Source organism: Bubalus bubalis, chromosome 13 (assembly GCF_019923935.1).
Source record: "Bubalus bubalis isolate 160015118507 breed Murrah chromosome 13, NDDB_SH_1, whole genome shotgun sequence".
Taxonomy (NCBI): Eukaryota; Metazoa; Chordata; class Mammalia; order Artiodactyla; family Bovidae; genus Bubalus; species Bubalus bubalis.
In genome coordinates this window covers 61214695-61241485 of record NC_059169.1, presented here as the reverse complement: position 1 = coordinate 61241485, position 26791 = coordinate 61214695, and the positions used below count along the sequence as shown (strand labels likewise).

General features: G+C 39.4%; 1 protein-coding gene and 1 pseudogene across 3 annotated transcripts in view; one reads left to right on the top strand and one right to left on the bottom strand.

Moving 5' to 3' along the window:
- Positions 1-26791, bottom strand: part of PDS5B (PDS5 cohesin associated factor B) — a 182073-nt gene that overhangs the window by 139195 nt on the left and 16087 nt on the right. The window lies entirely within an intron of this gene.
- On the top strand, positions 15633-16626 carry LOC102402873 (annotated as a pseudogene).

Here is a 26791-nt window from a genome sequence, read left to right as displayed (position 1 = left end):
TGGGTTTAGGCAGTTGATGTGATTAAAAAAAAAAAAAGTACTGCATAGAAATCAATGTAAAATAGGAAATGCAGGTGGCACTGTCTAATTTACTTCAGAACTTATATGTGCCCAAAAGGCACACATTGAAAATAAGAATAAACCTTTAAATCTTTTTCAGTAGAGTTTCTGATTTTACAGTGGTAAATGCATAAAAACATTTCTCTCTCCTCTTCCCCAAATCAATTAATATGGCCAAAGAAATAAAAACTATGGGAAAAAACTATAGCAGTGTTAGCAATCAGAAGATCACTGACAATGCTGATAGTCAACACAAGTAAAACCAGGTCTCAATAAACCACCCAGACTCAGAATTAGGGGATGGGGAACTGCATGAAGACAGGAAGATAAAAGCTCCTTAGATCTGGGCCATCACTATCAACAAACAAGCAAACAGAATCTTCCAACAGCACACTCTTACCACTGCTGCTGCTGCTGCTAAGTCAGCTCAGTTGTGTCTGACTCTGTGCGACCTCATAGACGGCAGCCCACCAGGCTCCCCCGTCCCTGGGATCCTCCAGGCAAGAACACTGGAGTGGGTTGCCATTTCCTTCTCCAATGCATGAAAGCGAAAAGTGAAAGTGAAGTCACTCAGTCCTGTCCGACCCTCAGCGACTCCATGGACTGCAGCCCACCAGGCTCCTCCATCCATGGGATTTTCCAGGCAAGAGTACTGGAGTGGGGTGCCATTGCCTTCTCTGACTTCTACCACTACAGCAACTCTTTTCCTAATTCCTGCTAATAAGCTTAGGTCAAAAAACACAGCAAAAAGGATTCTGAAAGTCCACCAGAAACCAAAACAAAATTAAGATAGATAAAGACTCTACATCTGAGCTTTCCTGACTTGATGTAGATTGCAAGATAATACAAGCTGGGATTTTGCGACACAAATGCTCTCTCAGCCATCTGTTTTGTTCACAGGAGACACGAGCCTTACTGGTGTGCTCCTAGCCCACACACCCTAAAAATAACCCTACTTTTAAAGCCTGTCTCAGTTGATTTACCATACCAGGGATAACACACAGAGAAAGAACTACAGCTACCCATACCCTTAGAAGGACCCATCTGGAGAAAGTGACCCTAATTCATACAATAGCTAAAGAAGCCCACACCTGCTATCAATAATGACTAATTTAGAATTTCATTTACAACTATAAATGCATAAAGAAAAATCAACAAGCACATCAGAAGACTCAAGGAGTCCAAAAGAGGTACACAAAATAAGAATCAGAGCACAAGGCTAAATAAAATAAAGTCAATACAAGCAGACACAACAGAAATACATTTTAAAATCTTCATTAATTTTAATGAAATTATTCAATGTATTCAAAGAAAGGTGGATAGGTTTGTACATACAATAACTAAAGTAAGCTGGAATGAAAAGTAGCAACAGTGAAATGAGAATTCTAGTGACTTGAGAGCAGGACAGTTCAAACTGGAAGGGAAGAAGGGAGAGAGAACTAAGTACCACCAGAAGCAGTGAAAAGCCCAACTGAGAAGACTGAACATCCATATCCAGCAGTATACAGTCAGTGTATTATGAAAAGCCCAACTGATTCAGCAGAAAACTGTTACCATATTGCTGAACACATACAAAGAAAACTCTACAAGGACATTTCCATAGTCCATCATCACTTCCATACTCCCTACCTATCCAACTCCGTAACAATAGTATACTGAAACCTGGGCAGTAAGCAGTATGCACATGGAGATGCCAGAGAGTAAACGTCTGTATCAGCACTGTGCCATCTGTAAGAAGCTGAACCTGACAGTCATCCTTAAAGTTCCCAGGGCATAAATCCTGTTATCTGAGCAGATACAAAAACAAATCTTCTGTGGGCTTAAAAAAAAACCTTCTCAGTGTACTTCCCCAAATCTTCCACATACTAAGCTCAACAAAACATGAGTCGTACTCAAGGATCAACAAACACACAAGGAAATGAACATCACTGAGAGACTGAAGCACCACTGAATTCAGATATCAAAATTTAATCAACAAAAGGTAAAATATAGCTGAAATGTTTAAGAAATTTTTTAATGAAATTATAAAATATGATAACAGAAAGAGGATGCTGAAAATAACCAGAAAGACTAGGGCAGGGAAAGAAAACAAAAAAATGTAATGAAAAGTAATGGCTTATTTCAAAATTTCAATTGACCAGTTAGATTAAAGATGGATGTGTTTTAAAAGGCAGCTATACATATCACAGCACTGCACAACAGAAGTTTCTGCAATGGAAATGTTCTGTATCTCCAATGTTAACATGATAACCACTAGCTACAATTAACACTTGAAATGTGACTAATAAGTCTAAGAAACTGAATTTTTAATTTTACTTAATTCTCATTAATTTACATTCAAACTTCCAAAAGTGGCTAGTGAGTACTGCATTGCACAGTGTAGCTACATTATGACCAAAATGGGTTTATCCTAACAATACAAGGTTTTGGTTTATACCCAGAAAAATCTATCAACATAATTTACAATATCAAGAGGCTGAAGGAAGAGAAACTTATCTCAACACATGCAGGAATCAATACCCATTTGTTAAAAATACAAGAAAATATGCTTACCTACAAATATATTCTACTAAAAACCAGAAACAAACATCATTCTTAACGGGGAAACATCCTCTAAAGCCAGAAACAGTAGTAACTCCTCTATCACTTGTACTTCATGTGTGCTTGGTCATGTCCAGCTCTTTGCGATCCCATGGACATGAGCCTGTCCGTGAAATTTTCCAGGCAAGAATGCTGGAGTGAGCTGCCATTTCCTCCTCCAGGGGATCCTCCCAACCCAAGGATCGAACCAGCGTCTCCTGTATTGGCAGGCAGATTCTTTATTACTAAGCCACCCAGGAAATCACTACTCTTTAATATTTACCTGAAGATTCTATCTAGTACACTAAGAAACGGAAACCAGCAGCATAAGGAATAGAAAGAAACTCTAATTATTTGCTGCATAGAAACTCATAAATACCAAAATATTAAAAACTAAAAGTCTAGTATGCAAAAATCCACTGCATTTCCATATACCAGTCAAAGCAACTGAAAATGTAAATTAAAATAAAAAAGTGTATCTCAAGGTATACCTTTAAGATCTAATGAAACATTTAATTAAGAGCTATATGATGAAAACTCTAAAACCTTACTAAAAAACATTATATAAAATCTAAATGCTTACAAATACATACTATGTTCAAATCATTAATATGTTTGATATCAAAGATGTCAATTTTCCACCAAAGTATCTTATAAATAATGCAAGAGAGCACCTGAAAGACTTTAGCACCAGATTTAAAAATTATTTGTGTGTGCCAAAAGCCAAAACACATGTGAAGAAGAGTGGGGGGAATCTGCTCTAACAGAAAGGAAAAGTTTTTACGGTGAGGACAGACAGATTTGGAACAGAAGTGAGTCCAAAAATAAACCAATACACATATGGTAACTTGATTGTGATAAAGTTAGTTTTGTAATCAATACAGAAAAAGTGTACCTTTTAATGAAAGAATCTGAATATTCATAAACAAAAAAATAGATTTCAACGTCTTTCTCACTACTGATGGGAGAAAAAAGAAAAACAAAAGGAATTCAGTGAAATGAAAGGGAAAGACAAAGGTATAAAACAAGAGACATGTTTTATTACCCCGACGGAACAATTTCTTAAACCAAGTTAATATAATATAGAAATCATGAAATAAAAAATTGATAAGCTTTCAGTTCAGTTGCTCAACTGTGTCCAACTATTTGCAACCCCATGGACTGCAGCACAGCAGGACTCCCTGCCAATCACCAACTCCCGGAGTTTACTCAAACTCATGTCCATTGAGTCAGCGATGCCATCAAACCACCTCATCCTCTGTGTCCCTTTTATCCTCCCGCCTTCAGTCTTTCCCAGCATCAGAGTCTTTTCAAATGAGTCAAGTTATTCACATCAGGTAGCCAAAGTATTGCAATTTCAGCTTTAGCATCAGTCCTTCTAAAGAACACCCAGGACTGATCTCCTTTAAAAGGGACTGGTTGGATCTCCTTGCAGTCCAAGGGACTCTCAAGACTCTTCTCCAACACCACAGTTCAAAAGCATCAATTCTTCAGCACTCAGCCTTCTTCACAGTCCAACTCTCACATCCATACATGACCACAGGAAAAACCATAGCCTTGACTAGACGAACCTTTGTTGGCAAAGTAATGTCTCTGCTTTTGAATATGCTATCTAGGTTGGTCATAACTTTCCTTCCAAGGAGTAAGCGTCTTTTAATTTCATGGCTGCAGTCGCCATCTGCAGTGATTTTGGAGCCCAGAAAAATAAAAGTCTGACACTGTTTCCACTGTTTCCCCATCTATTTCCCATGAAGTGATGGGACCGGATGCCATGATCTTCGTTTTCTGAATGTTGAGCTTTAAGCCAACTTTTTCACTCTCCTCTTTCACTTTTATCAAGAGGCTTGATAAGCTCTACTTCATTAAAATACCTCAATATGGGAGAATATATTTACAACTCAACTTTTTTTTTTAAAGCCAGTAACCAGAATATATACAAAGAACACCTGTCAATATGGAGGAAAAACACAACCCAATAGAAAAAAAAAGTCACTATCAGGTGCATTACAAAAGAGGAAAAAATACCCATTAAACATTTGACAAGTATTCCCTCTCTCCTTTGTAATGAGAAAATAAAAATTAAGACCAAGTACGGAAGGATTTTTGCACATAGTTCAGTTCAGTCGCTCAGTCATGTCCGACTCTTTGCAACCCCATGCAGTATGCGACACATACTGAACCAGCAAAAATTCAAACAGGTAATAATGCCATTATTAAACCAGATGCTAGCAAGGGAATGAAACTGCCACAGTTGCTTTAAACTACTCTTATGTAATCCTTGAGACTAAGTAGGGCCCAGTCTCCTCCCAAGCACAGGTAACAAACCTGAGCTTCACTTGCAAAAAAGAAACCAACAACATTGTTTCCCACACTGGCCCGTTCCTTTCCAATGCACATGATTTTCAATGTTTATAACTTATTTCTCATATTTTTATACTGCCAAGACACCCAAACAATGTGGGCATGCGTCTGCCTCCTCTACGACCATTGCACTCCTCTTTGGTAATGAAGCTGCAATGAATTCAAGGTAGTAGTCATTTTTGTTGCTGTTTAGTCATTCAGTCATGTCTGACTTTTTGTGACCCCGTGGAAGGCAGCATGCCAGGCCTCCCTGTCCATCACCAATTTTCAGAGCTTGCTCAAACTCATGTCCATCGAGTCAGTGATGCCATTCAACCATCCCATCCTCTGTCATCCCCTTCTCCTCCCACCTTCCATCTTTCCCAGCATCAGGGTCTTTTCTAATAAGTAGGCTCTTTGCATCAGGTGGCCAAAGAACTGGAGCTTTAGCATCCACCTCAATTAAATAGACCCCAACTGGCCAAGATAATCTGAAATAACTCCAGCTCTCTGGAGAGTAAATAAATCATTTACAGTACAACAGATTTAAGCTGATAGTTCAGTTCAGTCGCTCAGTCCTGTCTGACTCTTTGCGACCCCATGAATCATAGCACGCCAGTCCTCCCTGTTCATCACCAACTCCCAAAGCTCACTCAGACTCACGTCCATCGAGTCGGTGATGCCATCCAGCCATCTCATCCTCTGTCATCCCCTTCTCCCCTTGCCCCCAATCCCTCCCAGCATCAGGGTCTTTCCAATGAGTCAACTCTTAGCATGAGGTGGCCAAAGGATTGGAGTTTCAGCCTCAGCATCAGTCCTTCCATTGAACACCCAGGACTGATCTTTAGGATGGACTGGATGGATCTCCTTACAGTCCAAGGGACTCTCAAGAGTCTTCTCCAACACCACTGTTCAAAAGAATCAATTCTTCGGCGCTCAGCTTTCTTCACAGTCCAACTCTCACATCCATACATGACCACTGGAAAAACCATAGCCTTGACTAGACGGACCTTTGTTGGCAAAGTAATATCTCTGCTTTTCAATATGTTATCTAGGTTGGTCATAACTTTACTTCCAAGGAGTAAGCGTCTTTTAATTTCATGGCTGCAATTACTATCTGCAGTGATTTTTGGAGCCCAGAAAAATAAAGTCTGACACTGTTTCCATTGTTTCCCCATCTATTTCCCATGAAGTGATGGGACCGGATGCCATGATTTTCATTTTCTGAATGTTGAGCTTTAAGCCAACTTTTTCACTCTCTTCTTTCACTTTCATCAAGAGGCTTTTGAGTTCCTCTTCACTTTCTGCCATAAGGGTGGTGTCATCTGCATATCTCAGGTTATTGATATTTCTCCCGGCAATCTTGATTCCAGCCTGTGCTTCTTCCAGCCCAGCATTTCTCATGATGTACTCTGCATGCAAGTTAAATAAGCAGAGGGACAATATACAGCCTTGTCATACTCCTTTTCCTGTTTGGAACAAATCTGTTGTTCCATGTCTAGTTCTAACTGCTGCTTCCTGACCTGCATACAGGTTTCTCAAGAGGCAGGTCAGGTGGTCTGGTATTCCCATCTCTTTCAGAATTTTCCACAGTTTATTGTGATCCACACAGTCAAAGGCTTTGGCATAGTCAATAAAGCAGAAATAGATGTTTTTCTGGAACTCTCTTGCTTTTTCCATGATCCAGAGGATGTTGGCAATTTGATCTCTGGTTCCTCTGCCTTTTCTAAAACCAGCTTGAACATCAGGAAGTTCATGGTTCACGTACTGTTGAAGACTGACTTGGAGAATTTTGAGCATTATATATAGGCGTGTGAGATGAGTGCAATTGTGTGGTAGTTTGAGCCTTCTTTGGCATTGCCTTTCTTTGGGATTGGAAAAAAATGGACCTTTTCCAGTCCTGTGGCCACTGCTGAGTTTTCCAAATTCGCTGGCATATTGAGTGTGGCACTTTCACAGCATCATCTTTTAGGATTTGGAATAGCTCAATTGGAATTCCATCACCTCCACTAGCTTTGTTCATAGTGATGCTAAGACCCACTTGACTTCATGAATTCCAGGATGTCTGTCTCTAGGTGAGTGATCACACCATTGTGATTATCTGGGTTGTGAAGCTCTTTTTTGTACAGTTCTGTGTATTCCTGCCACCTCTTCTTGATATTTTCTGCTTCTATTAGGTCCCTACCATTTCTGTCCTTTATCGAGCCCATCTTTTCATGAAATGTTCCTTTGGTATCTCTAATTTTCTTGAAGAGATCTCTAGTCTTTCCCATTCTGTGTTTTCCTCTATTTCTTTGCATTGATCACTGAGGAAGGCTTTCTTATCTCTCCTTGCTATTCTTTGGAACTCTGCATTCAGATGCTTATATCTTTCCTCTTCTCCTTTGCTTTTCACTTCTCTTCTTTTCACAGCTATTTGTAAGCCCTCCTCCGACAGCCATTTTGCTTTTTTGCATTTCTTTTCCATGGGGATGGTCTTGATCCCTGTCTCCCGTGCAATGTTATGAACTTCCGTCCATAGTTCATCAGGCACTCTGTCTATCAGATCTAGTCCCTTAAATCTATTTCTCACTTCCAGTGTATAATCATAAGGGATTTGATTTAGGTCATACCTGAACGGTCTAGTGTTTTTTCCTACTTTCTTCAATTTAAGTCTGAATTTGGCAATAAGGAGTTCATGACCTGAGCCACAGTCAGCTCCTGGTCTTGTTTTTGCTGACTGTATAGAGCTTCTCCACCTTTGGCTGCAAAGAATATAATCAATCTGATTTTGGTGTTGACCATCTGGTGATGTCCATTTGTAGAGTCTTCTCTTGTGTTGTTGGAAGAGTGTTTGCTATGACCAGTGCCTTCTCTTGGCAAAAGTCTGCTAATTTTTGCCCTGCTTCATTCTGTACTCCAAGGCCAAATTTGCCTGTTACTCCAGGTGTTTCTTGACTTCCTACTTTTGCATTCCAATCCCCTATAATGAAAAGAACATCTTTTTTGGGTGTTAGTTCTAAAAGGTCTTGTAGGTCTTCATAGAACTGTCCAATTTCAGTTTCTTCAGCATTTTTGGTTGGGGCATAGACTTGGATTACTGTGATACTGAATGGTTTGCCTTTGGAGCGAACAGAGATCATTCTGTTGTTTTTGAGATTGCATCCAGATACTGCATTTCGGACTCTCTTGTTGATCATGATGGCTACTCCATTTCTTCTAAGGGATTCCTGCCCACAGTAGTAGATACAATGGTCATCTGAGTTAAATTCACCCATTCCAGTCCATTTTAGTTCACAGTTTCCTAGAATGTCGACGTTCACTCTTGCCATCTCCTGTTTGACCAACCCCAATTTGCCTTGATCCATGGACCTAACATTCCAGGTTCCTATGCAATATTATTCTTTATAGCATCGGACCTTGCTTCTATCACCAGTCACAAGCTGGTAAGGCTTGTGACTTAAGCTGATAAATGAAAGTGAAATCGCTCAGTCGTGTCCGACTCTTTGCAACCCCATGAACTGTAGCCTACCAGGCTCCTCCATCTGTGGGATTCTCCAGGCAAGAGTACTGGAGTGGGTTGACGTTTCCTTCTCCAGGAGATCTTCCCAACCCAGGGATCGAACCCAGGTCTCCCACATTGCAGGCAGACGCTTTACCATCTAAGCCACCAGCCAGGAGTACTGATTCAGAGGTGGTTCAACCACAGCTCAGGAATTTGTTTTAGATGAGACAAATAAGAAACATGCGCATGGTTTCACTTCTCACTAGAGTGCAATCTCTCTTGCAGATGAGTTCTCTCTGCAAATACTGTCAACATCAGAGATCTATAAATGGATGAATTATATAGACAGGCAAAAGAAACAAAAAAAACACAAGATCATCTAAATTAAAACTGTTCACTACTACTGATTTATATATCTCTCAGAGTAAATCAGGAAGAGAAACTCCTTAATATAACAGTAATTCAGAAGTAAAGAGCAAATAATTAAACTTAGTTACAAAACACTAGAGCATTTCCATTTAAACAAGTGCAAGATAGAAATGCTCACAATTAACTATTTGGATTCGTGAAGTGTCAAAGAACAAAACTTCCCAGTCCAACTATATTCAACCAGAAAAAAGAGGGTTTACTGCCTTGGGAAAATAAATAGTAATCCCGAAGGCTTTTGGTATGATTGTATTACTCTCTTGACTCTAATTCTATCCCATTTCCTTGACTCTTTCTCCTCCACATGCCAGTTTCAACCCCAAGATATTAAGCAAGAGCAACATGAACTACATTCTTTTGTATTTATGTGTAGACGTTGGTTTAACAGAAAAGTAGTGAAAATTACCTACATGTCCTACAACAGAAAAGTTAAGCAATTTTGGATATAATTGTACAAAACTAAAACTGATGATCCAATTTATGAGCTGACTCAGACCAAAGACCAAAATACATCAAGTTGGAAACGCAAAACAATATACACAGCATTATCTCCATTTGTGTTTTTAAAATATAAAAAATAAATTTTTTTTTAAAGAAAAAGTAATTGCCACTTCTTGCTTAGCATCTTGACATATTTCTAGAACTCAAGATGTAACTACTAGGGAAGTGTTTGGCTTCAGGTAAGTACGTTATGAATATAGTATTCTGAAAACAAAAGTCTACTCCTAGGTTGACAAATTACCTCATTTAACATAGTAAATGAAAGAATAAAACTAGCATTCGCTGCACACCTATCTGCCAAGAACTACATAAATTACTTTAATGTACGCATCTTTCCAGGAACCATGAGATATATGAGTAGGTTCATGCTTAGAAAGGATTTATAGAAGCAACAGGTCCATAAGCCCAACAAGGTCATAACATTTGTAACTTGACAAAGCTGGAATTTAATTTCAAACTTAATTCCAATGGGTATTATTTAGCCATCAAATTAAAGAAGGAAATCTTGTCATTTCAACTACACAGATGGAGCTTGAGGGTATTATGCTAAGTGAAATAACTCAGAGAGAGAAAGACAAATACTGTATGATCCCACTTACATGTGGAATCTAAACAAAACAAAACACAATTCATAGATATAGGGAACAAATTAGATTGGTGGTTTGCCAGAGCTAGAAGGTGAGGTTGGCAAAATGGGTGAATGTGGTCAAAAAGTACAAACTTCTAGTTATAAAATAAGTTATGGGGATGTAAGTGCAGCATGGTGACTAAATACTGCACTGCACACTTGACATTTGCTAACAGAGTAAATTTTAGAAGCAAATAAAGTATAACTGTGTGGTGATGGATGTTAACTAGTGTGATCATTTCACAATATATACAAACATCAAATAACTATGTGTACACCTAAAACTAATGTTATATGTCAATTATATCTCAATTTTTAAAACATGTTAACTATAGTAATTAGCCCTTATATTGCAGTAATTCTCCAATATTAACTTCCCACAATTTGCCAACCCTTAGAAACTCAATGTCCTTTTCCTTCTCCTTGTCACTTCTCTAAAAAATGCATTGTTCCTTCATTAGTCTTATTTGTAGGGTCCCAGCCAATTAATTTAGAATGGAGAGAGAAAACAGATTTTTTTCTCCCATACAAAAGATTAGCAAGAAAAAGGACAGATAATACTCATGTATATATAGGAGTTCACAGAAGAATGTGACTCAAGGGGATGTTTAAAATCTGGGTGGGGCTTATGTAACATCTTAATAGGGGAAGGGCACTGATAAGAAAATAAATGACTTTTTGAAAAGATAAATGGGCCCTGACAAGAGCAGAAGGGAGATTCAGGTTTGGGATAGTAGGTGTGGAGACCTCATCTCCAGGGGTAGGAGTCAACCTTCCCTAGGTTGACTGCTCCAGTTCAGTTCAGTCTCTCAGTTGTGTCCAACTCTTTGCATCCCATGGACTGCAGCATGCCAGGCCTCCCTGTCCATCACCAACTCCCGGAGTTTGCTCAAACTCATGACCATCAAGTCAGTGATGCCATCCAGCCATCTCATCCTCTGTCGTCCCCTTCTCCTACTGTCCCCAATCCCTCCCAGCATCAGAGTCTTTTCCAATGAGTCAGTTCTTCACATCAGGTGGCAAAAGGACTGGTGCTTCAGCATCAGTCCTTCCGATGAATATTCAGGACTGATTTCCTTTAGGATGGACTGGTTTGATCTTGCGGTTCAAGGGACTCTCAAGAATCTTCTCCAACACCACAGTTCAAAAGCATAAATTCTTAAGTGCTCAGTCTTCTTTATGGTCCAACTCTCACATTCATATATGACTACTGACCTGCCTCTTGAGAAACCTATATGCAGGTCAGGAAGTAACAGTTAGAACTGGACATGGAACAACAGACTGGTTCCAAGTAGGAAAAGGAGTATGTCAAGGCTGTATATTGTCACCCTGGTTATTTAACTTACATGCAGAGAACATCATGAGAAACGCTGGACTGGAAGAAACACAAGCTGGAATCAAGATTGCCGGGAGAAATATCAATAACCTGAGATATGCAGATGACACCGCCCTTATGGCAGAAAGTAAAGAGGAACTAAAAAGCCTCTTGATGAAAGTGAAAGTGGAGAGTGAAAAAGTTGGCTTAAAGCTCAACATTCAGAAAACGAAGATCATGGCATCCGGTCCCATCACTTCACGGGAAACAGATGGGGAAACAGTGGAAACAGAGTCAGACTTTATTTTGCTGGGCTCGAAAATCACTGCAGATGGTGACTGCAGCCATGAAATTAAAAGATGCTTACTCCTTGGAAGGAAAGTTATGACCAACCTAGATAACATATTGAAAAGCAGAGACATTACTTTGCCAACAAAGGTCCGTCTAGTCAAGGCTATGGTTTTTCCAGTGGTCATGTATGGATGTGAGAGTTGGACTGTGAAGAAGGCTGAGTGCCAAAGAATTGATGCTTTTGGAACTGTGGTGTTGGAGAAGAGTCTTGAGAGTCCCTTGGACTGCAAGGAGATCCAACCAGTCCATTCTGAAGGAGATCAGCCCTGGGGTTTCTTTGGAAGGAATGACACTAAAGCTGAAACTCCAGTACTTTGGCCACCTCATGCGAAGAGCTGACTCATTGGAAAAGACCCTGATGCTGGGAGGGATTGGGGGCAGAAGGAGAAGGGGACGACAGAGGATGAGATGGGTGGATGGCATCACTGACTCGATGGATGTGAGTCTGAATGAATTCTGGGAGTTGGTGATGACAGGGAGGCCTGGCGTGCTTCGATTCATAGGGTCACAAACAGTTGGACACAACTGAGCGACTGAACTGACTGGAAAAAGTATAGCTTTGACTAGATAGACCTTTGTCAGTAATGTCTCTACTTTTTAATATGCTGTCTAGGTTTGTCACAGCCTTTCTTCCAAGGAACAAGTATCTTTTAATTTCATGGCTGCGGTCACCATCTGCAGTGACTTTGGAGCCCAAAAATAAAGTCTGTCACTGTTTCCATTGTTTCCCCATCTATTTGGCATGAAGTGAAGGAACCGGTTATCATGATCTTCATTTTCTGAAAGTTGAGTTTTAGGCCAGCTTCTTCACTCTTCTCTTTCACCTTCATCAAGAGGCTCTTTAGTTCTTCTTCGCTTTCTGCCATAAGGGTGGTATCATTTGCATATGTGAGGTTATTGATATTTCTCCCGGAAATCTTGATTCCAGCTTGTGCTTCATTCAATCCAGCATTTCACACGATGCACTCAGTATATTAAGTTAAATAAGCAAGGTGACAATATACGGCCTTGACGTACTCCTTTCTCAATTTGGAACCAGGTCGTTGTTTCGTGTCCAATTCTAACCGTTGCTTTTTGACCTGCGTACAGATTTCTCAAGAGACAGGTAAGGTGGTCTGGTATCCCATCCCTTTAAGAATTTTCCACAGTTTGTCGTGACCCACATGTTTCAAAGGCTTTAGCACAGTCAATAAAGCAGATATTTTTCTGGAATTCTGCTCCAGGAAGGGGATTTACAATTGAGTTCTTCAAGGAAGCTCCGCTTTTAGGCAGATAAAGAAATCTCAGGAACTCAAATGTTTTCTTCTCAAAATAATTTTTATACCACGAGAGCTTATTTCTGGATCTCTTTATATGTCAAGACAATAGCAAGAGAAGAGAGAGACTGGACTCAACTCTGAATACAACAAGGATAAGTGGAGATTTATAACCAAAAAAAAAAAAGAATAAAACTTTCATGTTTCAAAGGGTAACATCAAAAAACTGAATCGAATACCAACAGAATATATATAAATCATATTATCTGCTAAAGGGGCTTGTATCTAGAATACATTAAAAAAACTACTAAAACTCAACTGTAAAATGGACACAGGAACTGAATAGCTTTCCAAAGAAGATACTGGATTGCTCCACATCATTAAGAGGAAATGCAAATCAAAACCACAATGAGATACCTGCTCACACCCACTAGAATGGCTATAAACAATTATCCTTCAATCAAAAATAAATAAATTTTTTTAAAAAACAGACAATAACAAGTGTGGGCAAGGATGTAAAGAATTAAAATCTTCATACACTGATAGCAAGAATGCAAAATGGTGTAACAGTTTTGAGATTTCCTCTAACAGTTAAATGGAGTTAATATCTGATTCAGCAATTCCATTCCTAGGTATATACTCAAGAGAAATAAAAACATATGTCGGTATATAAACTTATACATGAATGCTCATTATAATATTACTCAATAATAGATAAAATGGCAACAACCCTGATGCCCATCAATTAATCAAGGGATAAAATACAGTCTACCCATATAATGGAGTATTTGGCAATAACAAGAGATGAAGTATGATATATACTTCAAAATTGTGAACTTTGACAACATCAAGCTAAAGACACGATTACAAAGAATTAAATATTAAAAGATTCCACTAAAATGAAATGTACTGAATAGGGAGATCTACAGAGACAGAAAGCAGATTAATGGTTGAAATGGGGAGGGGAAAGGGGAATGAGATGTTAGGGGGTACTAGCTAAGAGGTGTTGGTTTCTTTGAGGGGTAATGAAATGTTCTAAATTGACTGCAGTAGCAAATGCACAATTCTGTAAATATACTAAACCACTGAGCTGTACACATTAAATTAGTGAACTGTATGGTATGAACTATACCTAAACAAAGACGTTTACAACACCAGTGGGATGAAAGTGATAATAAATCATATAAGCAAAGAAGAGAAGTCTGAAAGTGTACACCTGGGATAAGGAAACCTTCTCTGAAAAATTTCACTTGAGCTAAATTTTGAAAAAGATGCACAAAGTTGCCCACAGAGCAAACCAGAAGAGGATTTCAGATGAAATTAAAAGCATGTGCAGATGCACAGACATGCAAGAGAATATGACAGTCCTGGATAATTTCACACAGCCAGAACTCAGCAATTCTGTTGTGAAGTAACTAAACATTCTGCTGCAGAGGGAAACAGAGACAGATTCACCAAGAGCCATGAGCACTCAACTTCATTGTTTTTAACTTGCATTTATTTATTTTGGCCTTGCTGGTTCTTTGTTGTTGCAAGGACTTCTCTAATTGTGGCGCAAGGGTTTAGTTGCCCCGTGGCATGTAGGATCTGTGACCAGGGATTGAACCCATGTCCCGTGTACCGGGAGATCCTTAACTGGACCACCAGGAAAGTCCTTCAATTTTATTTTTTCTTGTAAGCAAGGTGAAGTTAACATTTTAACCAAGGGAATAAAATGATCAAATGTCTTTTACATAAACTATTTTGACAGTCCCTGGAGGACAGACTGAAAAAGGTAGGAATGGAGTTAAGAGATTGATTTGGAGGCTACGATATTAATTTAAGAAAAAATGAGCTCTTTTTTGTGGCACCTCAGAGGTGGTGAGCAGCTTCAGGATGAAACTGAAGATCTCCTTCCCAGACATTAGATGCCAGAAGCTCACTGAAGACGATGAGAGTGAACTTTGTACTTTATGAGACACGTGTAGTCACTGAAGTTGCTGCTAATGCTCTGGGCGAAGAATGCAAGGGTTAGTTCTGTGGCAAGTCAGTGGTGGGAATAACAAACAGGTTTCCATGTTTTTTCACCTATGGCCATGTCCATCTGCTACTAATGGGCAGTCCTGCAAAGACCAAGAAGACCGGAAAGAAAGTGCAAACATGTTCAGGGTTACACTGTGGACACCCATCTAAGTGTTTTCAATTTGTCATTTTTTTTTAAAGGGAGAAAAGGAATATTCCTGCAGGCACTGATACTGCTGTGGCTCAACAACTGGGACCCAAAACAGAACTCCCAAACTGCGAGAATTACCAAACTTTTCAATCTCTCTAAAGACCATAATGCTCTCAAGCACGCTGTGAGAAAGCCCCCAAACAAACAGAGTTCAAAACCTAGGGCCACGGCACACAAGAGTCAGTGTCTGTATTTCACATGTTTTGCAACACAAACATCAGTATATTACCCTGAGGGAACAGTGTACCGAGAAAAATAAAGGCTGACTGCAGAATATGCTAAACTTGTGGCCAAGAAAATGGAGGAGGCCAAAGAAAAATGCCAGAAAGAGACTACCAAGAGAGGGAGGCTGTCCTCTCCAAGAGCTTCCACCTCTGAGGCCAGTCAAAACTAAGATATGAGTTGGTTCCAGGACAGAGGTGACCCGACTGCCTGAGGCTCATTCGGCAGGTGCAGAAGTCTCCACGCCCTTCCCAATCATGTCTGAACCAATCCGAGTCCTTGTGACTGGAGGAGCTGGTCAAACTGCATATTCACTGTTGTACAGTATTGGAAATGGATTTGTCTTCGGTAAAGAACGGCCTATCATTCTCGGCTGTTGGCTATCACTCCCATAATGGGTGTCCTGATGGAGCTGCAAGACTGTGCCCTGCCCCTCCTGAAAGATGTCATCACAACAAAGAAGAGATTGCCTTCAAAGACCTGGAAGTGGCCACTCTTATGGGCTCCATGCCAAGAAGGGATGGCATGGAGTGGAAAGATTTACTCAAAGCAAATATGAAAATCTTCAAATGCCAGGGTGCAGCCTTGGACAAATATGCCAAGAAGTCAGTTAAGGCTATGGTGGGGGGAAACCCAGCCAGTACTAACTGCCTGATTATCTCTAAGTCGGAGCCATCCATCCCCAAGGAGAACTTCAGCTGCTTGACTCGTTTGGATCACAACCTAGCTTAAAGCTCAGACTCTCTTAAACTTGGAGTGACTTCTGATGATGTAAAGAATGCCATCATCTGGGGAAACCATTCTTCAACTCAGAATCCAGATGTCAACCATGCCAAGGTGAAACTGCAAGGAATGGAAGTTGGTGTTGATGAAGCTCTGAAAGATGACAGCTGGCTCAGGGGAGAATTCATCAGGGCCGTGCAGTAGCACGATGCTGCTGTCATCACGGCGCAGAAACTGCCCAGTGCCACGTCAGCTGCAAAAGCCTTCTGTGACCACGTCAGATACATCTGGTTTGGAACCCCAGAGGGAGAGTTTGTGTCCATGGGCATTATCTCTGATGGCAACTCCTATGGTATTCCTGATGATCTGCTTTACTTGTTCCCTGTTACAATCAAGGATAAGACCTAGAAGGTTGTTGAAGGTCTCCCTATTAATGACTTCTCACGTGAGAAGATGGATCTTTTTGCAGTAGCAAAGGAACCAGCAGAAGAGAAAGAAACCGCATTTGAATTTCTCGCCCCTGCCTGACTAGACAATCATTTCAATGTTACTAAATGCTCCAAAGCTGAAGACCCTAACTGTCATCTTTGACTCTAGTGTGAAATAATAATGCCATACTTAAATTACTTGTGAAAAACAACACACTTTAAAGATTGTGTGCTTCTTGGTACAAGTTTGTGACAGTACATGTTTCTTATCATGCTGTTACTGCCGCATTGTAAAATAAATATATATTCAAGTGAAAAGAAAAACAAAACTAAGATGTTCTCGGAGTAACAATAAGGTCAGATGTTAAAAAAAGAAAAGAAACAACAACAAATAGGAGGATCTGCACTAAACCGGAAGCAATAAGCATACAGGAGAGGAGACAATGTGAGGAAAAAATTAATGTTAATAACTAATGGAGAGAAAAGAAAAACTAATTAAGGAATGAAAATCAGGAGTAAGGTCAAACTTCAGATGTTGATTTGAGGGTAACCAACATTGAATAGAAACCATAGAAATGAATGACATTGTGCAAGAAAAGCTCCGAATGGAAAGGGTGGGGGGGACAAAATATTGTGGAATAGTTTTTCCTCAAATTGAACCATCCCTATAAAACCAATTCACATTAGTAAAATCCATAATTAGTGTATTAAGAAACTAACCATAAAGGTCAATACTACTTCATGAAAAAATTAGATGGCTCTAAAAAGAAAAGGGTGATAATTTCAGTCTCATTTAATCTTTTCAATTGAAAAATTTTTACAGTTTCAGCCTAAACACAGCAGCGTGTAATAATAAAGAGGAAAGGGAATAACAACATACTTCATACCTACCTAGCCTGAGCTAGTTCTAAACACTTAACATCTATTAATTCATTTAATTCTCACCAGCAACCATGTGACCAAGGTATGCAATCTCCTTTCCTAGAAAGTGAGGCATAAAGAGGTTAAGTAATTTGCCCAAGGCTAAAAGGCCCATAAGGTGTGGGACAAGGACTAACAAAGCTCCAGAGGCCACAGTTTTACCACTGTACTGGCTCTCAAAGTCAAGTACTAGACTTTCAGGGCGAAAACAAAAAAAAATCTTGGTTCAAATGTTGGGTCTACCACAAGCTTTGGCATATTGGTAACTTAAGCAATTCGGTCTGTCTCCTCAGCTATAAGAAGGAAATAATGATAGCATCATAGGATTATTATAAGTATTTTAAGTCATAAATACAACACACCCAATTATTACCTTCCATGACTTGCCTGGTGGTTCAGATGGTAAAGAATCTAACTGCAATGTGGGAGACCTGGGTTCAATCCCTGGATTGGGAAGATCCCCTGGAGAAGGGAACAGCTACCCACTCCAGTATTCTTGCCTGGAGAACTCCACGGACAGAGGAGCCTGCCAGGATACAGTCCATGGGGGTTGCAAGGAGTCGGACATGACTGAGCAACTTTTACTTTCACTTACTACCAAACAATAATAATAAACATATACTGAGCACATATTGGCAGACATCAAGACACAACCAAAGACACTTCACACAGATTATTTTATCTGATCTTCAAAATAGTCTCAAAAAGAATCATTACTCTCCTAGTCTTTTTTACAGGTTAGCAAACAGATTCGAAGAGATGAAGAGACTTGTGCATGGTTGTGTTGTATGGTAAAATGACTATAAAATGGCTCCAATTCTCCACCCCTCCTAGATCCAACTCCTGGCTATGTGATAATGCAGCTCCCCCCACCAAGAGGTAGAGCTGATTTCCCCATATCCTGAATCTCGTCTGGCCTCACAACTTGACTTGAACCAACAGAACGTGGCAGAAGTGATGTTGTGTCAGTTCCCAGGGTGAGGTCTACTTGTTTCCTCTCTATCCTAGGTGACATCAACTCAGCTGAAATGAGCCAAATCTAGCCCAGATGATCGGAACCATCCATGTGACCTACAGATTCGTAAGTAATAACACGCACTCTCATGAGTAATAACACACACTCATTTTAAGCCACTGACATGGGGGTGGGGGGGATTGCTACAGAGCAATAGTTAACTGAAACTTAGGGTAAGCGTGACTGTAGCCATGAAATTAAAAGATGCTTACCCCTTGGAAGAAAAATTATGACCAATCTAGACAGCATATTAAAAAGCAGAGACATTACTCTGCCAACAAAGGTCCATCTAGTCAAAGCTATGGTTTTTCCAGAAGTCATGTATAGATGTGAAAGTTGGACTATAAAGAAAGCTGAGTGCTGAAGAATTGATGCTTTTGAACTGTGGTGTTGGAGAAGACTCTTGAGAGTCCCTTTGACTGCAAGGAGATCCAACTAGTCCATCCTAAAGGAGATCAGTCCTGGGTGTTCATTAGAAGGACTGATGTTGAAGCTGAAACTCCAATACTTTGGCCATGTGATGCAGACAACTGACTCACTGGAAAAGACCCTGATGCTGGGAAAGATTAAAAGTGGGAGAAGAAGGGGACGACAGAGGATGAGATGGTTGGATGGCATCACCGACTCAATGGACATGAGTTTGGGTAAACTCCGGGAGTTGGTGATGGACAGGGAGGCCTGATGTGCTGTGATTCATGGGGTCGCAAAGCGTCGGACGTGACTGAGCGGCTGAACTGAACTGAGGGCTGAAATTTAAAGCCAGGTAGTCTGACTCCAGGCTCACCCTCCTAATCACTGCATTATTATAATTTCTAGTTTCAGAGTAGATATGACACACAATGCTACTATACTATTTTCAGTTGTGAAAATAAATGAAGTCATTTATGTTCATTGTTCTGTATTCTTTAATTTATAAAAGCTCAAAATAGTAAATGTAAGTCTCACCCTAGAGGTAAACAAACAAGTACAAAAATCTAAAAAGTATATCAGATCTAGATTCAAAACTCAACTGTTACCAACCACCAGTCCATTACTAAATACTGGATAGTGAAAAGTAAAAAAGAAAAAAAATAATGCACATTTTGAATATATTTACATTTCTTTCAAAATAAATATTTAATACAGGGTATCCTGATTAACTCCCCAAGTATTATGAAATGTGCCTATATTAATTTGTATTAACTGTCACTCTAAACTAATTCACTTTGCTTCCCAATTCACTGACACATATAATATACCATATCACTTAGCCACCTATATGCATCTATGGCCATACTGTTCCTTTGTTAGATTTTAGTTTCCACCAAAGAATGCAGAAATGATTCCATTAAACTGGAAGTTAAGACTGCCACCCAGCCACTTTGGGTTATTCATGCCAACGAATCAACAAACAATGAAGGGGTTACAGAACCGACTAGGGTGACTGACCTCACAATCAAGGGGAAGTCTAGTGCCTACTACACAAGAGGGGCTCCCAGAAAGTATGTCTGGAATGCAGGAGTTCCTCTGGGAGGCCACTTAGTATTTCCATGTACTGTGATTAAAGTCAATGGAAACAATCAGGCAGGACTGCTAATGACCCAGACCCTTTAAGGAATGAAGATTCAGGTCACCCTATCAGGCAAGAAACCACCATCAGCTGAGATACTGCCAAGAAGAGAGGGAATACGGAGTGACAGCAGAAAGTAATTATAGACAGCAACTACTACCACAGGACTAGTTGTAGAAATGAAAATTCTAATGAGTATTCTTCTTTTTATGATACAAAATATTTCTATTTATATTAACCGATTTATCTCCCTTTTGATAATCATCTGATAGTACTTAATCGCATATCATATCTTGGTATCTGAGTTACAGGAAGTTAAGTAGAAAATGTGACACAGGTAGAAAGGAAATTAACCCACCTATGGATAAAGAGATTTTGTATTCTCTCTTAAAGAGAGGGTTTGTATGTTATCAGATGAACAAAGGATAGTTGCGTTATGTTCACCAGAAGTATAGTTTCACAACTGTCTTTATCTGTAAGATAAATACAATGAAAAGAGGTGTGCATTGGTGCCATGGTGACAAAGGATGGTCTGTGATGGCTTTTTACCTTGCTAGGTAGCAATTACATTTTTCCAAATACATTTTTCACGGTTCTGGGTTTGGTTCAGTTCAGTTCAGTCACTCAGTTGTGTTCGACTCTGCAACCCCAGGCCTCCCTGTCCATCACCAACTCCCAGAGCTTGCTCAAACTCACGTCCATCGAGTCGGTGATGCCATCCAGCCATCTCGCCCTGTTGTCCCCTTTTCCTCCTGCCGTCTATCTTTCCCAGCATCAGGGTCTTCTCCAGTGAGTCAGTTCTTTGCATCAGGTGCCCAAAGTGTTGGGAGTTTCAGCTTCAGCATCAGTCCTTTCAATGAATATTCAGGACTGATCTCCTTTAGGATGGACTGGTTGGATCTCCTTGCAGTTGAAGGGACCCTGAAGAGTCTTCTCCAACACCACAGTTCAAAAGTATCAATTCTTTGGCGCTCAGCTTTCTTTATAGTCCAACTCTCACAATCATACATGACTATTGAAAAAACCATTGTTTTGACTAGATGGACCTTTGTTGGCAAAGTAATTAATGTCTGTGCTTTCTAATATGCTGCCTAGGTTGGTCATAACTTTTCTTCCTTTTAATTTCATGGCTGTAGTCACCATCTGCAGTGATTTTGGAGCCCAAAGAAATAGTCTTGTCACTGTTTCCACTGTTTCCCCATCTATTTGCAATGAAGTGATGGGACCAGATGCCATGATCTTAGTTTTCTGAATGCTGAGCTTTAAGCCAACTTTTTCACTCTCCTCTTTCACTTTCATCAAGAGGCTTTTGAGTTCCTCTTCACTTTCTGCCATAAGGATGGTGTCATCTGCATATCTGAGGTTATTGATATTTCTCCCAGCAATCTTGATTTCAGCTCGTACATCATCCAGCCCAGCGTTTCACATGATGTATTCTGCATGTAAGTTAAAAAAGCAGGGTGACAATATACCCTGACAATATAGAATTGGCTTAAAAAAAAAAAAATCTATCCCCACGAGATACAGAAAACAAAAGAAAAGCAGCCACCAGGTTTGGAATGCTAAAGTTCAGGGGTTATGGCAGCCCTCACACATTGTCAAGGATCTCTGGCTCACCTTCACGGGCACAGGGCAGCAACCGGCCTACAGTTTTCCTAGCTTCTGTCAGATCCCCATCTCTGCTTTGCCCAGTAATACTGAGGCAGGCTTTTGTGCATCTGCACAGTTAGGTGTGTCACACCTACTGCAGGATACCTACATCATCAAGGTTACAGGTGTGGCAGCAGTGAGAGCCATGAAGGTTCAAGTCTGGGCTCACAGGTTTCAACTCATTTCTATAAGTTCCAAAAATTCTTTGTAGTTCCAGGTTAACCTTACTCTCCATCACTCCATGTCCGTGTTCAGTTCCCAGTTACCAGCCCTGCTGACATCAAGCCCAGCATCAGATTTAGTGTATATAACCAGTTCCTACAACTGGGAAACATTCAAAAAAAAGAAAATCATGGCATCCGGTCCCACCCCTCCATGGCAAACAGATGGGGGAAAAGTGGAAACAGTGACAGATTTTATTTTCTTGGGCTTCAAAATCACTACGGATGGTGACTGCAGCCATGAAATTAAAAGACTTCTGCTCCCTGGAAGAAAAGCTATGACAAACCTAGATAGCATATTAAAAAGCAGAGGCATCAGTTTTCCAACAAAGGCCTGTATAGTCAAAGCCACAGTTTTTTCAGTAATCATATACAAATGTGAGAGCTGGACCATAAAGAAGGCTAGGGCAGAATTGATGCTTTTCAACTGTGGTGCTGGAGAAGACTCTTGAGACTCCACTGGGCAGAGAAGTCAACACATTTCAGTACTTTTTTAATAAATACCAAGAGAAGTAAAAGTCAAACACACCTGAAAACAACGTTTTCTTCCAATAGTACCTAGTCCCGGGTTCCACTGCTATCTATCAGAGGCTGGTGCTAAGAAAGAGGAAAAGAAACAGCAGAAGAAATATGGTTGTCCCTTTCACAAGTTTTTGCAAACACTGTTCAGCTCCAGGCTTTTCATTAAATAATTACCTACTTAATCCAAATACATGATGTAATAATACTGTGAGTCTCTATCTTATTCTAAAAACACAGGCCTAAAACAAGGTGTGTGTTAAGTCAGCAACTGTGCTTCAGGCCAGGTGAAATGAATGAAAATGAGTCTGAAGAATTCTAACAGCTTTTATCAACTCATTAACCCTTCCTCATATAACAATTATTAAAAAAAAAAACAACTGGGTAAAATACTTTTAAAAATGATTTGAAGGCAGAAGAAAGCACCAAGAGTAGGAAGAAATTGGAAATTTGACCACTGAAAGAAGGGAAGTACATTGGAAGAGGTTCAAAGTTACACAACTTTTTCCCTGAGGGTACTCCCCGTCTACAATGGCACAAGACTACCAGAACTCAAGCAAAAAGCTGCAGGCTTATTAATGTCATGGCCACAGAGTGGTTAAAAATTCAGACGGCAAATTCAGAAAATGAGTGAGTCACAGAAGCAGAAACCTCAAAAACTAATATAAACTCCTTCCAATTCCTCACTGACCCCTGTGTTGAGTATGCTCACAGAAGACTCTAAGGAGCCCAATGGAAACAAGTGGAAAGCTAAAAGAGCCTTTGAGCAGCAATCTGAGCTGCTCCCACTGCAGAGGAGACAGGAACCTGGCCAAGTTATCGGGGCTTAAAAACACCTCAGGTGCTCCACAGACCCATCTGAAAGTATAAGACCAAGCCTGCACAAGCTCAAGGTGATCAAGCAGTTAGTTAACTACACTCATCAGAAGAAAAGAGAATTTGGAGATAAATCATCCACAATGTCCACTCTACAATCAAAACTTTCTAGACATGAAATGTAGCAGGGAAATGTGACCTACTGTCAAGGACGGGAAAAAAGCAATAAATTAAAAAAAAAATGAAACAATTTAGAGGAAAGGATTAACAAGCAAAGACTTTAAGTAAGCTGCAATAAATTTGTTCAAAGACTTAATGGAAAGCACGGTCACAATAATCTCAATAGATAAATGTAAATAGTTAAAAAATGAAGTACTTGAGGCTGGTGGCCTGGTGGCTCAGAGGTCAAGAATTCACCTGCTAATGCCGGCGACACAGGTTCAAGCCCTGGTCTGGGAAGATTCCACCTGCCAAGGAGCAACTAAGCCCGTGTACCACATCCACTGAGCCTGTGCTCTAGAGCCCACAGGCAGCAACTGCTGACCCCGTGTACCACAGCTTCTGAAGCCCACGCATCCTGGAGGCCATGCTCCTCAACAAGCCCACGCACCACAGCTAGAGAGGGGCTTGCACTCGTTGCAACTAGACAAAGTCCAAGTTCAGGAACGACGACCCAAGCACAGCCAAAAGATGTTTTTTAAAAAATGAAATACTTGAACTGAAAAGTACATTATTTTAAAGTGGGTTTAGAGATATCTGCATCCCTGTGATCACTGCAAAATTATTCACAATATCCAAGGCATGGAAATAACCTAAATATCCATCAGTGGATGAATGAATAAAGATGTTGTGTATATATTCAAGAGAACATGAGCCACAAAAAAGGAGATTTTATCATTTTGTACTACAGGGATGAACCTTATGGACATTATGTTAAGTGAAATAAATCAGACAGGAAAATAAATACTGTGTGATCTCACTTTTACATGGAATCTAAAAATTCGAACTCATATAAACAGAGTTGACAGGGTGAGGGGGAGTGAGAAGAAATGGAGAGATTTTTGTCAAAGAGTACAAACTTTTAGTTACAAGATAAATTGTTCTGGGGCTCTCATGTACAGAATGGTGACTACAGTTAACAATACTGTACTGTGTGCTTGAAAGCTGCTGAGAGTAAATCTTAAATATTCTCACCACACATACAAAGTAATGTTAACTATGTATGATGACAGATGTGTTAGCCCACCTAACTATGGTAATGACAACAATATATACATACGTATCATGCTATATATCTTACACTTATCCAATATTATTTGTCAATTACATCTCAATGAAATTGGAAATTAAGTATTTATAAATATATGGGGGTGGAGAATGGGCTTGACAGCTTATTAGAAGCAATATAAAAAAGAGGTAGTGACTTTGAAGACAAATCTGTATAAGTCACTCAACTGGAAGAACTGAGGGGAAAAGACTGAAAAAATCAAAAACAAGAGAGACTCACAGACCCATAGTACATTTTTTTATTCTAATAATTTTACTTCACTTATTTTTGTCTGTGCTGGGTCTTCGTTGCTGTAAGGGCTACTCTCCGGTTGCAGTACGCAGTCTTCTCATTGTGGTGGCTCTCTCGTTGCCAAGCACAGGCTCTAGGGAACAAGGGCTTCAGCAGTTGCAGTGAGTGAGCTCAGTAGTTGTGGCTCCTGGGCTCTAGACCAAAGGCTCAGCAGTCATGGTGCACGGGCTGAGTTGACCTGAGGGATGTGGGATGTTCCTCAATAAGGGATCGAACCTGTGTCCCTTGCATTGGCAGGAAGATCATCTTACCACTGAGCCAGCAGGGCAGCCCCCCACAGTACTTGTAAGCAAAAGATCAAAAATCTCAAAGAGAAGAGAGAATGAGGCAGAAAAATCATTTTAAATAATGGTCAAAAAACTGGTGAAAAAATCAATTTGCAAATCCAATGAGCTCAACTCTAAGCAGAGTAACAAATAAATGAGAAAAAGAAAAAAGAATATCAAACTGTCAAAAATTAAAGATGTAATGGATACCAGAAGACAATTAAAAAAGGATCTTTAAAGCAATCAAAGACTGTCAACCCAGAATCTACATCCAGCAAAAATATTCTCGAAAAATGAGAGTAAATATATATATATACATTTACTAAGAGTAATATAATTATAAATTATAATTATAAAAATGTAAGAGTAATATATTTACTCTTAATAAATGTATATATATCTACTCTGAGTGTGTGTGTATGAACATACATAAGCTGAAGACTTTAATCACTAGACCTAAACATTATGCCGTGTTAAAAGGAAATTCTTCAAGTTGAAAGGAAATGACATCAAATGAAACTTAGATCTATACATATAAAAAAAATCCAAAATAATTATGTAATTAAAAAGACTCTCATTTCTCTCCCTAAAAAAAGGCAAATGACTAAAGCAAAAATAGCACTGTGTTGAAGTAAAAGTTAACATACCAATAGTACAAAGGTTAAATGTAATTACGTTTTTTAAGGTTCTTTCATTTTACATCAAGTGGAATAATGTTAATAGTAAGTGAACTGTAAAAGCTAATCATGAATACTGGAATCCCTACAGCAGCCACTTATACAAAGCCATACAGCTTAAAAAGCCCAATGGCAATTTATTTTTAAAAATTTGATCAACATAAAAGAACTATGGGCAGTAAGAGAGGAAGAGAGGAGACAAACTGATAAAACAGAGTAATATGGAAGACTTTTAACCATATAAATAACATTAAATGTAAAGTTACCAAATCCTTCACTCAGAGGCAGAGATTATTAGATATGGTTATAAGGGAGGGAAGGAGGAAGGAAGGAAAGGAATAAATTCATTAAATATATGCTATCTAAAAGAAACATACTTTTAAAAACAAAGACACAATCAGGTTAAACATATAATAATCAAAAATTATACACCATGAATATAAATAGTAAACACAAGGGAAATGGTATGAATAAATCAATTAAGTGAATAAATTAATAAATAAATAAAGCCAACAAAGTTATAGGAAGAAAATAAATCCACAGTTATATTTGCTAATTTTAATGCCCCCCCCTTGCAGCTACTGAAATGATTATAAAGCAATTCATAGGCAATAAATCAGGTGCAGCAAACAAACTGCAGGACCTCTACCCATCTTTATAAATAAAGTCTTATTAGAATGCTGCCACACTCATTTATTTACATATTGCCATGTTACTTTTGCACTACAAGGGCAGGGTAGTTAAAACAGAAACTGTGTAATTCACAAAACCTAAAATATTTACTATACTGCCCTTTGCAGGACGTTTTCTGACCTCAAATATCAATTATTACTATTTACCAACTTGACTTAATTATATAAGACCATATATCACACCATAAAATAAGTCCACATTTCAAAAGATGAAAATTATAGAGTTTAATCTGTAATTACAACAGAATTACATTAAAAAAAAAAATCAATTACAGGGACTTCCCCAGTGGTCCAGTGGTTAAGGCTCCACACTTCCACTACAGGGAGTGCGGGTTCAATCCCTGGTCGTCAGGAAAGTAA